The following is a 20,228-nucleotide window of genomic DNA, read 5'->3' on the forward strand; positions in this document are numbered from 1 at the left end:
TCTTTGGTTGTTGCCAACGCTTCTCACGTAACCATCTCTCCGCAAATGCTTGCTATTTCATCCTTTTCTGCCATAATATGCCTTACTTTTACCTGATGCCGGGAAACATTTAGTTATCCTCGTAAATATGCACTGGTTTGCTTAATCCACGAATCTCGACCACTCAATAACAGCAGTAGCAAGTCCTTCTTCCAGTTAGTTCTATTCGGCCCATCTGGCAATCGCAACCTTGTATACCATAATCTCTTTCACGGCCGCTATCACCGGTTTTTCCTCTCATTACCTCTGGTGCTTCTATGATGATGGAGTCCCATCTCGCTTTGGCAACCCATAGCGAAGAATAGCCACATATTGTCAGACATAGTGTATGAACTACATGTAATCGCTTCATAAACACCCGCGCAACGTTCCTTATACATTTACAGACACCTCAACCACATGATACGTATACACAGTCATACTCACCCCACCCTGAAAGGGAGACTATAAACTCTACTACAGGAGATGTATTAAAAGGGTTCAACTGCACTTGTTTTGTTTGCATTTCTGGCAGTTAAACCCTCTATCTGGTTATCGCTTTTGCATCTACTCGCTTTATTTGGAGAGAATTATTCGTTAAATACTTCTCACCGGGAAAACCTGTTACAGTTCGCGCAGAAAACGCTTTTCAACATAGTGCGCAATGTGTTGTCTAGGGTAGCTGCAGCGATCTGAACAGTCACCCCGGTAATAAAAACTCCGTAGATCAAAGGCCTACGGTATTTTCTGAAAATTGTTATCACTTACAAAATGTAACCACCGCCATTCTCTACCTGTGTGTAACCTTCTCTGTAAAGGAAACAAGCAGTCATGCACTTTATCGCATGGTTAAGTGCTTCCATCAACACGGTTAACCGTTTATCTGCATCTAGTAGCTAGGAATCCTTCCACCTCAACAGATTGACTCTCATTGATATTGCAACAATATTCTGGGTGAAGACCCATAAATATCTATATATAAAACCAAAACACACACAAATAACATGTAGGCGCTGCTGATCCCCTTTCAGTCACACTTCTTACATAGCCGCTGGCTTATTTCGCTGACTAATTCACTCAGTCAGTTTGTGAAATTGCCGTTTCAGTCTTCTACACGTGATCGCTGACTATAGGTACTTGTCAGCAATGCTGACAACCCTCTTTTGGCTACTTGCTGTTGTGTAAAGACCCGTGGCCGCTCACTTACTAACCAGTTCAGTATTAACAGTGAATTTGCACCCGCCTCATCGGAACTTACTACTCTCCGACTCCGTTGCACGGTAAAGATTAACCAAACACTATTACTCACTGCTGTGATATATTTTGTCGTCATTATTACATGCAGTCGCATACAGATATTCTCACGCCTTCTCTCTCTTCTGAATGCAGGACACTACTATACTCTGTCCTTTTATCGGCCACTTCGGCGGTGTCACTCATTACCTATTGGAGTTGTTGAATAACTACCAGGAGAATATCGACCAGTCATTACAACATGAGATGCTGTGCTTTATAGATTCTTTTTACTGGAGCTGTCAGTCTCCCACCCTTTAGTAATCATCCGTTATCGTCAGGCATCATGTTTGAACGTTTGGACAACTTGCTATATACTCCCCATCAAGCGGTAATACGTGCCTATATACAACTAACCTCCATTAAGGAAGAAGAGCTAGCTTTACAACTTATCAATCACCTATTGGCCTGTGAACCTTTACTTGAACAATCAGGGCAGACTTCCACCTTACGCACTCTGTGGGATTTAAAAAAAGCACTGTAAAACACTCAAGAACAACTACGAAGTATCTTTGACACTGTGCCCCTAACTCGGGTTAAGAGAGCCTGGTTCAATGCCGGAGGTGCGATACTCAAAACTATCTTTCGTACCCCCGACCATTCTGACGCTAACCGCTGGGACCAAACCTTTCGACAGTAACTTTTACTACTAACCAAAATCGGGACATATTGGTCCACCAGCAATTACGCCTCACCCATATTGAAGACAGTTTATTAGCTGCTACTAGGCAAATTCGTGTCGTGGCAACTGATCTTGTACACCGGTACGAAACATTTAGGAATGTCATCCAACGGGAACTTGAGTTTTTGCATCAAACCATAACTAATGTGACCTACACTTTGGAGATAACGAGAGCGCTACAGATCTTACTATACAACACCCATGCCATCCAGTTACATATTAGCACCTTCCATACTATTAGCCCTCTAGGACTACAGCATAAGCTTAGCCCTACGTTAATGCCTGCAGAAATGTTCCTGCAAACTCTGGCTAATGTTTTGTTTCATCTGGCATCTCCAATGCAAATGCTTTACCCTGTATGGAAATCTTCGCTACCCCATTATTATCTGGCAGCTACAGTACATCTTGTGCGAACTTCTCAAGGACTGTGCGCACAGATTTCTCTACCCATCACATGCGCCAATTGCGAGTCTGAATCCTACCGATTACACACCTTTCTGGTTACTTGGATTGCCTTACGAAAGCAAGTGACTTGGCAAACTAATGATATCTTAGCTATTAGCAAAGATCGCCAAAGACGTTCTGTCATGCAGCTGACTGACCTCCATCAGTGCCTTCACACTAATTATTATATGTGTTCAAACTTATCCATTCATACTGCAACTAAGGCCTTTGAGGTGGCCTTGTTTTTAGAGGAAACAAAAAACCCCCTGTGGTGTCACCGCCAGACACCACACTTGCTAGGTGGTAGCCTTTAAATCGGCCGCGGTCCGTTAGTATACGTCGGACCCGCGTGTCGCCACTATCAGTGATTGCAGACAGAGCGCCGCCACATGGCAGGTCTAGAGAGACTTCCTAGCACTCGCCCCAGTTGTACAACCGACTTTGCTAGCGATGAGCTAAAACGTGTGCCTTTCAGCTTCCTCTAGTACCCGGTGTTGGCTCTCCTACCAACCCACAACACCCCCCCCCCCCCCCCCTCCTCGTATGTTACCGACCTTCCGTGAGCCTTGGTTTAAACCAGCAGGGGATAGTTTATTATATTTTGTACCTCAGACATCTACAATTGCTTTAATATGCTATGACCATGTTTTCGTGTCTCGGACATATCGTTTCGCGCTAGAAAACAGTGGATTACTGTTCAACATGTCCACCTGCGATTTAATAACACCTACTGTCAAACTGTCAGTACACCTAACACAAGTAAAAAATTTGAGCCTCGGTCCCCTTTTACTTTATTTACCTGAGATACCCGTGGTACTGCCATCACCCGATAGTGTACCCAGGCTACCCAACAAGTCCGATGCTCGATTACTTCAGTCAGTTGACGAATTACTAGCTCACGAAAAGGGCCAAATCGCCCTGGACCGAGCTGTTGCTATCATAGCTACCTGGCGGACACAGATACAATTGTATATGGTTACTCTGCCTAGTGCCCTGACTGTTCCAGCCCTGATTGTCGCAGGAGCCGTTCTCTGGTGCCTGTATAACAAAGGATATTGTAAACACATTAAGTCAACACAACCAACAGTTCTCGAGGCACAGCCCGATGGTGAATTTCGACAAGAGTAATGTCAGGCATGGTCTACCATAGTGAAATACACTGTTTAACTGAAATAAAGTTTGTATTGTCTTATGTTCATTTACTATTATTGTTATAATGTATCAATGTATCTAATCATGTAAATTATTGGGTAAAGATACTATAGATGACCACTGAATGTAGGAAACCTTAGTTTATTTGCTACTGAAGCCCACCCCTGAAAACTTTACTGATACAATCCCTTGGGGAGTGTTTCAGTACCTGCTTACCCAATAAGCAGCTGCCACCATGTCCCTCCTTTCCGCCGTCCCCACCTGAGGTTCAAATGGTTCAAATGGCTCTGAGCACTATGTGACTTAACAGCTGTGGTCATCAGTCCCCTAGAACTTAGAACTACTTAAACCTAACTAACCTAAGGACATCTCAGACATCCATGCCCGAGGCAGGATTCGAACCTGCGACCGTAGCAGTCGCGCGGTTCCGGACTGCGCGCCTAGAACCGCGACACCACCGCGGCCGGCCCCACCTGAGGGAACGACAGTATATCCAACGCTGCGCGGCGCCCTGTGCTGCCTCGCTCTCCGTCAGTGGCACATGGGCACCCCATCACAGCGCCGCATCTGACCCATAGATTCTGACTCTGTTTATTTTTCAATGATTGTCTATATTATTTGTGGAAGATATACCATCAACAGTTAGAACTTTGTGTTTAACAAACTGCAATCAGTGCCGGCCGGAGTGCCCGTGCGGTTCTAGGCGCTACACTCTGGAGCCGAGCGGCCGCTGCGGTCGCAGGTTCGAGTCCTGCCTTGGGCATGGATGTGTGTGATGTCCTTAGGTTAGTTAGGTTTAATTGGTTCTAAGTTCTAGACGACTGATGACCTCAGAAGTTAAGTCGCATAGTGCTCAGAGCCATTTTTTGCAATCAGTGTCCCTACACAGAAGAAAATGCCTTTTATGTTATATTTATGAACATGTTTTAACTTTCTACGAGGTGCATTCAAGTTCTAAGGCCTCCGATTTTTTTTCTGCGGACTGGAAAGAGATAGAAACATGCGCATTGTTTTAAAATGAGGCCGCGTTCGTTGTCAATACGTCTCAGAGATGGCAGCACCGTACGGAAGATGGAATTTTACCACCAGTGGTGAGAATGAGAACTGCTTTAAATACTTAAAATGGCGACGTTTTCCTTACTTGAACAGCGTGCAATCATTCGTTTTCTGAATTTGCGTGGTGTGAAACCAATTGAAATTCATCAACAGTTGAAGGAGTCATGTGGTTATGGAGTTATGGATGTGTCGAAAGTGCGTTCGTGGGTGCGACAGTGTAATGAAGGCAGAACATCGTGTGACAATAAACCGAAACAACCTTGGGCACGCACAAGCCGGTCTGACGACATTATCGAGAAAGTGGAGAGAATTGTTTTGGGGGATCGCCGAATTACTGTTGAACAGATCGCCTCCAGAGTTGGCATTTCTGTGGGTTCTGTGCACACAATACTGCATGACGACCTGAAAATGCGAAAAGTGTCATCCAGGTGGGTGCCACGAATGCTGACGGACGACCACATGGCATGTTGCCAAGCAATGTTGACGCGCAATGACAGCATGAATGGGACTTTCTTTTAGTCGGTTGTGACGATGGATGAGACGTGGATGCCATTTTTCAATTCAGAAACAAAGCGCCAGTCAGCTCAATTGAAGCACACAGATTCACCGCCACCAAAAAAATTTCGGGTAACCGCCAGTGCTGAAAAAGTGATGGTGTCCATGTTGTGGGACAGCGAGGGCGTAATCCTTACCCATTGCGTTCCAAATGGCACTACGGTAACAGGTGCATCCTACGAAAATATTTTGAAGATCAAATTCCTTCCTGCACTGCAACAAAAACGTCCGGGAAGGGCTGCGCGTTTGCTGTTTCACCAAGACAACGCACCCGCACATCGAGCTAACGTTACGCAACAGTTTCTTCGTGATAACAACTTCGAAGTGTTTCCTCATGCTTCCTACTCACCTGACCTGGCTCCTATTGACTTTTGGCTTTTTCAAACAATGAAATACACTCTCCGTGGCCACACATTCACCAGCCGTGCTGCTATTGCCTCAGCGATTTTCCAGTGGTCAAAACAGACTCCTAAAGAAGCCTTCGCCGCTGCCATGGAATCATGGCGTCAGCGTTGTGAAAAATGTGTACGTCTGCAGGGCGATTACGTCGAGAAGTAACGCCAGTTTCATCGATTTCGGGAGAGTAGTGAATTAGAAAAAAAAAATCGGAGGCCTTAGAACATGAATGCACCTCGTATTGTTTCTATATGAAGCAATTTTTTAGGTTGTTAGTGTTTCAATAAGTCTTTAATTATTATTTTGAAGCTATTGACCATAGAAGCTACCTCTCAGTTTGAGAATTTCAGTGTTTTATCGAATTATCTACTATCTTCATATTCTGTTTATGTTAACTATGTTTGTCAGTTGAATACATTTATTTTGTTACAGTTACTACCTTCGTATTTTACTTTATTTTCTGAAACTGATTCCACTATGTAGCAACGAGTTTAACGTTTGCCAAACAACATAAACAATTACACATTTCTAGAGGCGTCTATAACATTCAAAAGATCAGTACTGATTCAGTTCGGCCAGCATCTACACTTCTGCTACACAGAGTTTAGCGTTGTAAGTATATATGAGTAACAGAATATGTAATACTTCACTCCAATGTTGTGAAACTTTTGACATACTTTTAACTTTTTGTGCTAAGATTTACATGCTTATACAGTAATGATGATGGGAAATTATCGTATTGAATTGTGTGATAAGATCAATGTCTCTAAATGTTTTATGATTTTGATCAACAGTATTCCTAAATAATATAGTTTTTTTTAAAAAAAAGGGGAACTTTCTTTTTATGTTGTTGTAAAACAACTCCAGTATACATAGATGTTTTTGTAAAACTTAGATTCACCCCATCCCCATTTTTGCAAATATTAGCACACCCGACCAAGGGAGCAAATTGTTTTCTTTTATCAACGAGCAATAACTAATTTTCACCATGAAACGTCGCTCCCACGGAAGGGGAGGAGATATACAGCTGCTGACAGATTGAGTACGGGGTCCTTTATTTTCAATTATACAAAAGGGAATTTTTTTTAAAATGTGTGAGCTGTGGATGGTAATGGATCTTCACAAAGCCGTGCACGGGCCCTGGGTTGGCGACACATCTGAATTTTCCAGTATGTGCCGCTATCCCACGGCTTGTTCACGTGCTCGACGGACAAACAACCTTTCTGCTGACGGGGTGACGCTTAGGGAAGCGCCGCTTGCCTAGGCAGATTTCCTACAGCAGCCAATCAGAAAGGTCCAGGAGATCATGTGTGAGCTCCCACAGCACCGAGCTGCGCGAACGAGGCGTGTGGATCGCCCTCTTTTACTGACAGGCCCCGACGAGATCAGACACATTGGCCAGTAGCCCCCGTGCACTTTTCGAGCCCCGGCTCAATCCGTTTGCGCCTTAGGGCCGCTAAACTCACATAATGTACCCCGGCTAGGTCATCAGTAAGTGTTTTCTCAATAAATGGGAGGCAGTTTGCCGACCGGAGTTGACAAATGTTCTTTTTTAGACCCCACTTCCACCTCAGCCACATCCTGACATGCACAGATGCATGGAGAGTAAATCTGTGACCACACCTCACTTAGCAATGTCGATGAAGGCTTGGAAGCATGCACAGAAGTCAATGATAGAGAACGACTTCCTAGCTGTACTGAAAATCAGATTCCATCTGTATTCAAAAGATACAATATTCTGATAACAAAAAACTACACAGAGGAGAAATAGGAGGGGCAGCTGTGTTAAGTATAAAGAGTCACTTTGTCCGGGCACCTTCATTTAGCAAATACAAGAAACATGAAGTATTCTTACTTCACATATGTACTATAACAGCAATAGCTTGGTGCCAGTGTGGAGAAAAGCAGCATGAATCATGAAGATAGCTACTTCTCTTTCTGTAGAGAACAAAGGGATGAGCATATTCCAAGTGACGAAGAGTTTAAATTTTGTTGAGATTTTTACAGAATCTATCAAAGGTACCAGCATGAACTTCTGCCAAGTTTTTAAAAGAGGATATTTCTTTGTATAAAAAAAACATGAAGTTTGGCAAGCTACTCTTTCAGACCTAACAGTGCCAGGAACCTGCAATTTGTGATACTCAAAAACCTTTTTAGTACGAAACACAGAAATAATTTAAGTGAAGATCAGAAAGCATGGGTCAACAGAAGCGTCCGATCCCACCCATTGGCTTTGACCCATGACATAAGAGTGTTGTGCGAAGTTTAGCTTGTGAGTGTCGCGTGTTTTTACATGTTGTGTTATGCTGTCGGTAGTGCTCTCTGGTGGTGTGATTGTCGGAGGCGTGTTTGGTTGTGTAGTGGGTTTAGTGTGTGCTTGTGATTTGTTTGTAGGTAGCGTATAGTTGTGGTCGGTGGTGCTCCCTGGTGGTGTTTGTGGGTTGCGTGTTGTGTGTCGTATTGGGTTCGAGTTGTGGACGTTGACGAGTTTTGTTGCGTGAAGTGTCTGACGCACTTGTTAGATCGGTTACTGCTGCTACAATGGCAGGTTATCAAGATGTAAGTGAGTCTTAACCTGGTGTTAAAGTCGGCGCACGGGAGATGGGACACAGCATCTCCAAGGTAGCGATTAATTGGGGAGTTTCCCGTATGACTATTTCACGAGTATACCGTGAATATCAGAACTCCGGTAAAACATCAAATATCCGACATCGCTGCGGCCGGAAAAAGATCCTCCAACAACAGGATGAACGACAACTGAAGAGAATCATTCAATGCGACAGAAGTGTAACCCTTCAGCAGACTGCTGTAGATATCAATGCCGGGCCATCAACAAGTGTGAGCGTGCGAAACATTCAATGAAACATCATGGATGTGGGCTTTCGGAGCCGATGATGACTGCATGACACTAAGCTTTACACCGTGCCTAAGCCCGTCGACACCGATATCGGACTGTTGATGACTAGAAACATGTTGCCTGGTAGGACGAGTCTCGTTTCAAATTGTATCGAGCAGATGGACGTGTACGGGTATGGACACAACTCCATAAATCTATGGACTCTGAATATCAGCAGGGGATTGTTGAAGCTGCTGGAGGCTCTGCAATGGTGTGGGGCGTGCGCAGTTGGAGTGATACGGGACCCCTGATAGGTCTAGATACGACTCTGACCGGTGATTCCGACGGACTTGAGCAATCCCAGGAGGACAGTGCGATACCCCATACGTCCAGAATTGCGACAGAGTGGCTACGGGAACACTCTTCTTAGATTAAACACTTCCGCTGGCCTCCAGACTCCCCAGACATGAACATTATTGAATGAGCGTGCTATTGAAAAGGGATCTCCACCCCCTCATACTCTTGGGGATTTATGGACAGTCCTGCAGGCTTCATGGTGTCAGTTCTCTCCAGCACTAATGCTGACATTTGTCGAGTCCATGCCATGTCGTGTTGCGGCAATTCTGCGTGCTTGCGGGCGCCGTATACGATCTTAGGCTGGTGTACAAGTTTCTTTCACTCTTAGCTGCCCTGGAACATGTCAAAGGAATCAAATAACCAGATGAAAAATTTTACGTATATTAGAACCAAATTCAACGGACGAGAATAATTCTTATCTAATAAAGTGGATGATTATGATTCTCATAGTGCATACTGTTGTATTCTGTGTAAATCTATATTTTGAGTTATTTGTTTCTATTGTACGAGTATTGCCAAGACAATGCCCATGTTGTGAGATGAGGAAGGCCTGTGCTCACTCTGTCTGCTTGCCGGGGCGTCTCATCCGAGATGAGGAGGAGGCCCTGCCGGCGGCGATAGAGAGCACTGGGTACACCCGACTGCAAATTGTTGCTCATGTCGGCACCAATGACTCCTCCCGTCTGGATTGAGAGGTCATCCTCAGTTCATACAGGTGGTTGGCGGATTTGGTGAAGGCGGAAACCCTCCCTTGCGTGGTGGAATCTGAGCTAATTATTTGTAGTATCGTTCCCAGAACCGATCGCGGTGCTCTGGTATGGAGCCGAGTGGAAGGCTAAATCAGAGGCTCAGACGATTCTGCGGAGATCTAGGGTGCTAACTTCTCGACCTCCGCTATCGGGTGGAGAAATGTAGGGTCCCCCTGAATAGGTCAGGAGTGCACTACACGCAGGAAGCGGCTACAAGGGAAGTGGAGTACGTGTGGAGTGCACATGTGGGTTTTTTAGGTTAGAGAATTCCCTCCCTAGGCCTGACAAGACGCCTCCTGAGACGCGACAAGGTAGTAGTAAGCAAAACGCAACAGCGAATGACAATATAAATGTGGTAATAGTAAACTGCAGGAGCGTCTATAAAAAGGTCCCAGAACTGCTTTCATTAATAAACGGTCATAATGCCCACATAGTACTAGGGACGGAAAGTTGGCTGAAAGCAGATGTAAACAGTAATGAAATTCTGAACTCAGATTGGAATGTTTACCGCAGAGACAGGCTGGACAGTGAAGGGGGAGGCGTGTTTATAGCGATAGAAAGTATAATAGTATCGAAGGAAATTGACGGAAATCCAAAATGTGAAATAATTTGGGTGAAGGTCACGGTTAAAGCAGGTTCAAATATGATAAATGGATGTCTCTATAGGCCCCCTGGTTCAGCAGCTGTTGTGGCAGAGCACCTGAAGGATAACCTGGAAAATATTTCGAATAGATTTCTCGAACATGTTATAGTTATGGGTGGAGATTTTAATTTACCAGATATAGACTGGAAGACTCAGACGTGTATAACGGGTGGCAGGGACAAAAAATTAAGTGAAATTTTTTTAAGTGCATTATCTGAAAACTACCTTGAGCAGTTAAACAGAGATACGACTCGTGGCGATAACATATTAGACCTTCTGGTGACAAACAGACCAGAACTATTTGAAACAGTTAACGCAGAACAGGGAATCAGCGATCATAAAGCGGTTACTGCATCGATGATTTGAGCCGTAAATAGAAAAATTAAAAAAGGTAAGAAGATTTTTCTGTTTAGCAAAAGTGATAAAAAGCAGATTTCAGAGTACTTGATGGCTCAACACAAACGTTTTGTCTCAAGTACAGATAGTGTTGAGGATCAGTGGACAAAGCTCAGAACCATCGTACAGTATGCATTAGATGAGTATGTGCGAAGCAAGATCGTAAGAGATGGAAAGGAGCCACCGTGGTACAACAACTGAGTTAGAAAACTGCTTCGGAAGCAAAGGGAACTTCACAGCAAACACAAACATAGCCAAAGCCTTGCAGACAAACAAAAATTCCGCGAAGCGAAATGTAGTGTGAGGAGCACTATGCGAGAGGCGTTCAAGGAATTAGGAAGTATAGTTCTATGTACAGACTTAGCAGAAAATCATAAGAAATTTTGGTCTTATGTCAAAGCGGTAGCTGGATCAATACAAAATGTCCAGACACTCTGTGACCAAATTGGTACTGAAACAGAGGATGATAGACTAAAGGCCGAAATACTAAATGTGTTTTTCCAAAGCTGTTTCACAGAGGAAGACTGGACTGTAGTTCCTTCTCTAGATTGTCGCACAGATGACAAAATGGTAGATGTCGAAATAGATGACAGAGGGATAGAAAAGTAATAAAAATCGCTCAAAACAGGAAAGACCGCTGGACCTAATGGGATACCAGTTCTATTTTGCACAGAGTACGCGATGGAACTTCCCCCCCTCTTGCAGCGGTGTACCGTAGGTCTCTAGAAGAGCGCATTGTTCCAAAAGATTGGAAAAGAGCTCAGGTCATACCCGTTTTCAAGAAGGGGTATCGAACAGATGTGCTGAACTATAGACCTATATCTCTAACGTCGATCCGTTTGCAGACTTTTGGAACACGTATTATGTTCGAGTATATTGACTTTTCTGAAGACTAGAAATCTATTCTTTAGGAATCAGCATGGGTGTCGAAAAAGACGATCGTGTGAAACCCAGCTCGTCCTATTCGTCCACGAGACTCAGAGGGCCATAGACACACGTTCCTAGGCAGATGCTGTGTTTCTTGACTTCCGCAAGGCATTCGATACAGTTCCCCACAGTCGATTAATAAACAAAGTAAGAGCATATGGACTATCAGACCAATTGTGTGATTGGATTTAAGAGTTCCTAGATAACAGAACGCTGCATGTCATTCTCAATGGAGAGAAGTCTTCCGAAGTACGAGTGATTTCAGGTGTGCAGCAGGTGAGTGTCGTAGGACCGTTGCTATTGACAATATATATAAATGACCTTGTGGATAACATCGGAAGTTCACTGAGGCTTTTTGCAGATGATGCTGTAGTATACCGAAAGGTTGTAGCAATGGAAAACTGTACTGAAATGCAAGAGGATCTTCAATGTATTGACGCATGGTGCAGGGAATGGCAATTGAATCTCAATGTAGACAAGTGTATGTGCTGCGAATACATAGAAAGAAAAATCCTTTATCATTTAGCTACAATATAACGGATCAGCAACTGGAAGCAGTTAGTTCCATTAATTATTTGGAAGTAGGCATTAGGAGTGATTAAAATGGAATGACCATATAAAATTAATCGTTAATAAAGCAGATGTGAGACTGAGATTCATTGGAAGAATCCTAAGGAAATGCAATCCAAAAACAAAGGAAGTAGGTTACAGTGCACTTGTTCGCCCACTGCTTAAATACTGCTCACCGGTGTGGGATCTGTACCAGATAGGGTTGATTGAAGAGAGAGAGAAAATGCAACGGAGAGCAGCGCGCTTCGTTACAGGATGATTTAGTAATCGCGAAAGGGTTACGGAGATGATAGATAAACTCCAGTGTAAGAGTCTGCAAGAGAGACGCTCAGTAGCTCGGTACGGGCTTTTGTTGAAGTTACGAGAACATATATTCACCGAGGAGTCAAGCATTTATTGCTCCCTCCTACGTATATCTCGCCAAGAGACCATGAGGATAAAATCAGAGAGATAGAGCCCACACAGAGGCATACATACAATCTTTCTTTCCACGAACAATACGGAACTGGAATAGAAGGGAGAACCGATACAGGTACTCAAAGTACCCTGCGCCACACACTGTCAGGTGGCTTGAGGAGTATGGATGTTGATGTAGATGATGCTTGGATGAATAAAAATAAATAAATAAATAAATCTGATGCTCCTGAGTGCCAGTCAGTGACACAACAATCTAAAACTAGCCCAACAATCTGATATACACTGACGAAAAACAAATGTCACAGCACCAAGAACGAGTTGTGTGACACAAGTGAAAGTTGGTAGGCTTGTAGATCCTAAAGATGATGTATATTCCAATTTCGCGCCAATCGCATAGGAGTGGAGCGTGTACCGCCACAAGGAGAATGCCAATCAGATTTGCTTTAATAACACGCTGTAACGGTCGTGAACATTAATTACGTTTCAGATTGGACGTGGTGAGTTGATGTTAGTTTTTAATGCCTTTAGGGTGACAACACTTCACTGAGTTTGAATGAGGTCGTGTAGTAGGATTACGAGAAGGTGGATGTTCCTTCAACGATATTGCAGAAAGATTTGGCAGGAATGTAGCCGCTGTATATGATTGCGCAAGAAGACCTGCTACGCGGCACTGCAGAGAGGGAAGCCCATTGTGCTCGGCGTCTGGCTTTAGAGCATCGTACTGCATCTGCAGCAGTAATCTGAGCAGCAGTTTGCACCACAGTATTACAAAGAACCATTATCGATCCGTGACTTCAAGGACATGTTCGACCCAGACGTCCTGTAACTAGTTCTACCCTGACCCAAACCATCGCCATTTGTGACTTCAGTGGTGTCAAGCGAGAGTGTCAACCGAGAGATCACTGGTGGGCAGGATAGAGGTATGTTGTGTTTTCTGATGAAAGCGGGTTCTGCCTCGTTGCCAGTGATGGCCGTCTGTTGGTTAAGAGCAGGCTAGTTGAGCGCCTACAACCAATCTTCCTGCGTACTAGACACACTGGACCTACACCCCGAGTTATGGTCTGGGATTCGATTTCATATGACAGCAGGAGCATTCTCGTGGTTATCCCATGCACCCTGTACCCAAATTTGTATCTAAGTCGGTTGATTCGACGTGCTGTGCTGCCATTCATGAGTAGCATTCGAGATAGTATTTTCAGACAGTATACCGTTGTCCAAATACCGCTGGTGTAAGTAAACATGCTGTACACGGTGTTGACATGTTGCCTTGTCTTCCTCGATCACCAAATCTGTCTCAGATCAAGCACATATCGAACATTATGGGGCAATAACTCCAGCGTCATCCACAAACAGCATTAACCGTACCTGTATTGACCGACCAAATGCTACGGTCGTGGAGCTTCAGTTCACCAACAGACATCCGGCACCTGTACAGCACACTGTATGCAAGTAGCCATGCTTACGTTCAACATTCTGGCGGTGACACTTGTTATTAATGTACTCGCATTTTAGATTTTCAATGTTTTATTTCACGGTTACATTAACATATGAACTTGCAATGTTAATCGCTTTAATATATTATCTTGGTATACGTATTACCTTAATTTCATTAAGCTACATTAATTAGTTTTGGTGTTGCGTCTCTTTAGCGTCAGTGTATAAGATTTTATTTTTGATTATTCTACTGGGACGTTAATTTTACAACTGATACTTAAATGGCGCCATAGGACAACATACGGCACTCGGGTAAGATGGACTGAAAACTATGTTCGAAGTTTCATCGTATTTCTCAGAAAGTCTTCCATGTTGACTGTCGCTACTAGGGACATTAGTCTTGATACACGAGGTGTTACTCAACAAAACACGGTCGAAGCTTGTCCCGAACTTACGTACTGCTTCCTCAAGTAGGTACCGTGTACGTTGCAGCGGATCTCAAGTAGTCATATACACTATATGATCAAAAGATTCCGGACACCTCCAAAAATAAACGTTTTTCATATTAGGCGGATTGTGCTGCCACCTACTGCCAGGTTCTCCATATCAACAACCTCACTACTCATTGTACATCGTGAGAGAGTAGAATAGTTAGCTCCGCGGAACTCACAGACTTCGAATGTGGTCAGGTGATTGGGTGTCACTTGTGTCATACGTCTGTACGCGAGATTTCCCCACTCATAAACATCCCTAGGTCCACTATTTCTGATGTGATAGTGAAGTGGAAACGTGAAGGGACACGTACAGCACAAAAGCGTACAGGCCGACTTCGTCGGTTGACTGACAGAGACCGCCGACAGTTGAAGAGGGTCGTAATGTGTAATAGGCAGACATCTATTCAGACCAACACACAGGAATTCCTAACTGCATCAGGATCCACTGCAAGTACTATGACAGTTAGGCGGGAGGTGAGAAAACTTGGATTTCATGGTCGAGCGGCTGCTCATTAGTCACACATCACGCCGGTAAATATCAAACGACGCCTTAATTGGTGTAAGGAGCGTAAACTTTGGACAATTAAACAGTGAGAAAACGTTGCGTGGTGTGACGAATCACGGTACACAATGTGGCGATCCGATGGCAGGATGTGGGTATGGCTATTGCCCGGTGACGTTATGTGCCAGGGTGTATAGTGCCCACAGTAAAATTCGGATTCGGTGGTGTTATGGTGTGGTCGTGTTTTTCATGGATGTGGCTTGTAGCCCTTTTTGTTTAGCGTGGCACTATCACAGCACGGGCCTACATTGTTATTTTAAGCCCTTCTTGCTTCCCACTGATGAAGAGCAATTCGGGAATGGCGACTGCATCTTTGAATACGATGGAGCACCTGTTCTTAGTGCACGGCCTATAGCGGAGTGGTTACACGTCAATAACATCTCTGTAATGGACTGGCCAGCACAGAGTCCTGACCTGAATCCTATAGAACACCTTTGGGATGTTTTGGAACGCCGACTTCGTGGCAGGACTCGCCGACCGACATCGATACCTCTCCTCAGTGCAGCGTTCCGTGAAGAATGGAATGCCATTCCCCAAGACACCTTCCTGCACCTGACTGAACGTATGCCTGCGGGAGTGGAAGCTGTCATCAAGGCTAAGTGTGAGCCAACACCATACTGAGTTCCAGCGTTACCGATGGAGGGTGCCGCGAACTTGTAAGTCATTTTCAGCCAGGTGTCCGGATACACAATAGTGTTTATTGCCATAAATTCTATGCTAAAGCGGATTAAGGAAATAGCTTTATGAGTAAACTTTTAATAATCTCCTGTCGAAAACGGGTCTTCTTGAGAGCTCTCGAATGACGGCTGGACAGGAAGAATAAAGACTGCTACTCTGTCGTGTGCTGTAATGCATCCCACACAAACAATATGTAAAGACAGAATATAACGCTGCAAATGAAAAACTGGTTATCACGCTGTACATTGGTCAACTGCAGACAGACGTATGCCGCAGTCAACTGCAGAACCAGTTAGCAAGGATTTACCCACCTTACAATAGCAGTCAACTACAGCAAATGACCCACACGTATCATGAAATGAATTTGAAGAAAAGTAGCTCTGAAAGAACATGAGAACAAATAGCAACATGTTCCAGAATTTTTAGTTGTAACAGACTGACAACTAAATTACCGACCTTACTTAGCTTTACAGCAAAACGACAGAAATAATTGAAAGTTTACTACATTGATTTAGACTAACCATTGAAGCGATGTGTCGATTCATCCCAAGTTGTCAGAGTACGTACTCTTAAAAAGTAGTAACCTCACATTGCAGCCCAAACAGACATGCCGCATTAAATGAAGTACTACTCTGGCTAAGAAAACAAACCATTCAATTGCCTGGGTGCCAATTTCCAGTATAGCAGTATTCAATATATAATGTCCATTTCCGTTACAAAGTCAAATTTTTATCTTATACAGGCAATGAAGCGGATCCTGGAGCAAAATATTCATATCATTGAAAACACAAGCTGAGACATATCTTACGCAAGTGCTTCAGTTTGCTACTATATCGGTATGCCGGATTGCAAGATAAATAATTTCATCCCAGAAATCTTCCCGGTGAGCATGCCAGCTCAAATCAGCTACAACCTGCGCCGCCGGCCGCGGTGGTCGTGCGGTTCCAGGCGCTCCAGTCCGGAGCCGCGCTGCTGCTACGGTCGCCGGTTCGAATCCTGCCTCGGGCATGGATGTGTGTGATGTCCTTAGGTTAGTTAGGTTTAATTAGTTCTAAGTTTAGGGGACTGATGACCTTAGCTGCTAAGTCCCATAGTGCTTAAGGCCATTTGAACCATTTTTGAACAACCTGCGCCGCATCGAACTACGCACATGACGAAAAAGAGTACGGATGTTACGAGTTGACAAGAAATACCTATCAAGCGCTCTTCCACGTATCTGTTAAAGGACATTGAACCATCACTGTTACCAGCAAGATCAAAGTTTCTGAAAATCCATATCACTTATTTGTAATAAATTACGCCAAGCTACGCATAAAGAGCTGTATTGGAACCACTGAAGTGTAGTGTGCCTATCTGACGCACAACGAATTATGTCTACAATCACTCCTCAAAATATCTTAAACTTCCTCTTTAAACCAAGCTCCTTCAGCCCCGCTATGTCTGGATAATTTTCTCCACTCACAAATAAATCAGATTCAGTTACCAACTCGGGTAACTGCGCATCTTTAACGCGACCGTTTCCGGGACGATGAGTAGTGTCGGCCCTGGATCGATTCGGCCCGGAGGATTAACGAGGAGGGTTCGGTGTACTGAACAACCTCGATGTCGTTTTAGGTGATTTCCGACATCCCGCTAGGCTTGTACCTAGCTGGTTGCCACGTTACGCCTCAGATACACGTAACGCAAACATTTCTAACGCTTTCTCATACTTGGACACATAACAGACTATATACAGACAGATTTGGGGCTCTGCTGCTGTCCCGAGGGTGAATAGTAGACTCATGGCCTTAGCTGTATGGTCTCGCTGCACGCTTACTCAGCGTCAGCGTGAAATTCAGTAAGCGTAAACAAATTTGTAGCGAACGCTACTGCCCTAAATACTTTGTTAACACTGTTAATTAAATGTCAGTTGGCAACAGTTTTCGATCTGGAGAGCATGGGAAAAAATCCTACAAATATTATAAAAATTGATGTATATATATGTGTACGAGGCGTATTCGGTCCGATTAGGCGTGAAATGGAAACACTGTGAAATTCCTATGGAACTTTGCACAGATGTGTTGGTCAGTGCCTTTAGTGTGCCTGTCCATCGCTTCACGTCTCTCATTTTAGTTCAGAGCCAAAAGTGATCCCATAGAAATGCCTAAACCAACAGTGTCTCCCACCAAGTATGTGGATCTGATAAGAGATGTGGCCTGAAGCTGTGCAACCCACATAACGTAAGTATCACGCGTTTGCCTTTTCAAGCTGCGCTCGTAGCCGCGCGGTCTAGGGCGTCTTGTCACGGCCCGCGCGGCTCTCCCCATCGGAGGTTCAAGTCCTCCCTCGGGAAGGGGTATGTGTGTTGTCCTTAGCATAATGTAGTTTAAGGTAGATTAAGTAGTGCGTAAGCTTAGGGACCGATGACCTCCGCAGTTTGATCCCATAAGACCTTACCACAAATTTCCAATTTTTTCCTCTTTTCAGAGCAATTTTCAGCAGCATTTTGCATGGGCAATGAAGAGGATCTTGCAGCGTTTTCGATGGAAAGTGTTTGATTACCCACAATACGGAACTTAACTGGCTGCCTCCGTTGTTCATCTGTACTCGCATGAACCGCTGGCTACAAAGACAACATTTTGGCGCAAAATACGAAGGGAAGACCAGCGTACAGAAATGTCGGAAAACACAGGCGGCTGCTTTCTATAACGAGGGTACTGGAAAGTTTGTACAACACCACGAAAAACGTCTAAGTTGGAACGGTGACTATTTAGAGAGGTAGCTAGAAGGTGTGGCTAACTGTTGGAAATAACTTTTTTTTTTATTTTCACTGTGGCATTTCTCTACCGATCGGACCTTACTTTCCGAACAGCCCTTCTATGTGTGTATGTATACAGCATCGCCTACCTATGCCTTAAGAAAACACACCTGAGATTTTCATACTCTCTCGCTCGCTACGTGCAAATTAATAGTTCTATAAAAAGAACAGAACACAGCAGGGCAGAAAATTTAAAGTAGTTAAATTTTTTAACAGCAAACGGTTCCTTCGGACGCAACGCTTTTATTGTTATTCAAGAAAAAACACGTTTCAAGGTCACCATTGTACGTATTCTTAGAGTAATTATGAAACTACGGCCTGTAGCAAAAATGTCTCCCAGTTGCGAGCTAACATCCAAAAGATGTTCAGGCTGAGATGCGGCTCCTCTTCGTCGAAAGGTACTGGCTCAAACTCGTCTAGACGCCTGTGAATTTCCCTATCTCGTGGCGAATCTTCGCTCTTTGTGGCACACGTTCCTGGATGACAGGGTTCGTTTCATAACTCCTGAAGGCTGACTCCTTCCGCTATATACTTAAATTATAGCAAAAGTTTCATTACCTCACTCACCTCCGCTTCATAACATGTCATGAAGTAGTACCCAGATTTACAAGACACAAATTCATAGCCGGCCGGTGTGGCCGTGCGGTTCTAGGCGCTTCAGTCTGGAATCGCGTGACCGCTACGGTCGTAGGTTCGAATCCTGCCTCGGGCATGGATGTGTGTGTTGTCCTTAGGTTAGTTAGGTTTAAGTAGTTCTAAGTTCTAGGGGACTCATGACCACAGATGTTAAGTCCCATAGTGCTCAGAGCCACAAATTCATAATACAATAACACAAATATCCTAAGCGACAGATCAATAGCGTAATTATTTGTAATGGTGTTGATGTAGCATGCTTCAAATTTAAAGAAACTTAGAAATAATATAAATTATGAATTGCGGGATATTAATTAAATGCCAAGTAAAACTATACATTTATCAAAGTCGACTGTCTATTGAAATGTCACAGAAATATCAGCGCCACTGCGCTCACTTTCACAGAGCTTTTTCGTCACAACAAAGTCTCCAGCGGCGCTTCACAGATACGCTGCCGAGTACCCGGCCAAAATTCTGTACACTTCTGCATTTCATCGCCATCGCCGCGCGGGGTAGCTGCGCGATATGAGGCGTATTGACACGGTCTGCGCGGCTCTCCCCATCGGGGGTTCGAGTCCTCCCTCGGGCATGGGTGTGTGTCTCGTCCATAACGTCAGTCAGTTTAATACAGATAAAGTAGTGTGTAAGCTTAGGGACCGATGCCTGAGCAGTTTGGTCCCATAAGACCTTACCACAAATTTCCAAATTTTCCATCACCATAGTTTTGCGGGAATAAATCTGGAAATTGGAATCGGGTGTAGATACCAAAAAACAAACACTTTCCGAAAGCACCCAGGATCTGCACTGAACACTTCCCCCAGTGGAATCGATACAAACAGATCTAAATTATACAGTAAACAATTGATTTAGAGCGTTTTCAAGATGCTCGTAAATTCTTCAAAGATTCTGACACGTTATTCAAGTCCCATTAGAGACATGCATCTCGTGACAGATTCCCAATCGACTTCATCGGCAAATTAATAGTTTCTTTTAATTTAACTAACTCCCTTAGACTCAAAACTAACAACAAATATGAATAAATCTCACCTGTTGCTTAATTTTGTGCAGTGATGCTGCGTAGTCAAATCGATACTCCATACTACAATAAATTATTGCCCCAAAATATTCTCAGATAATTA

This window comes from Schistocerca americana, chromosome X (assembly GCF_021461395.2).
Source record: "Schistocerca americana isolate TAMUIC-IGC-003095 chromosome X, iqSchAmer2.1, whole genome shotgun sequence".
NCBI lineage: Eukaryota > Metazoa > Arthropoda > Insecta > Orthoptera > Acrididae > Schistocerca > Schistocerca americana.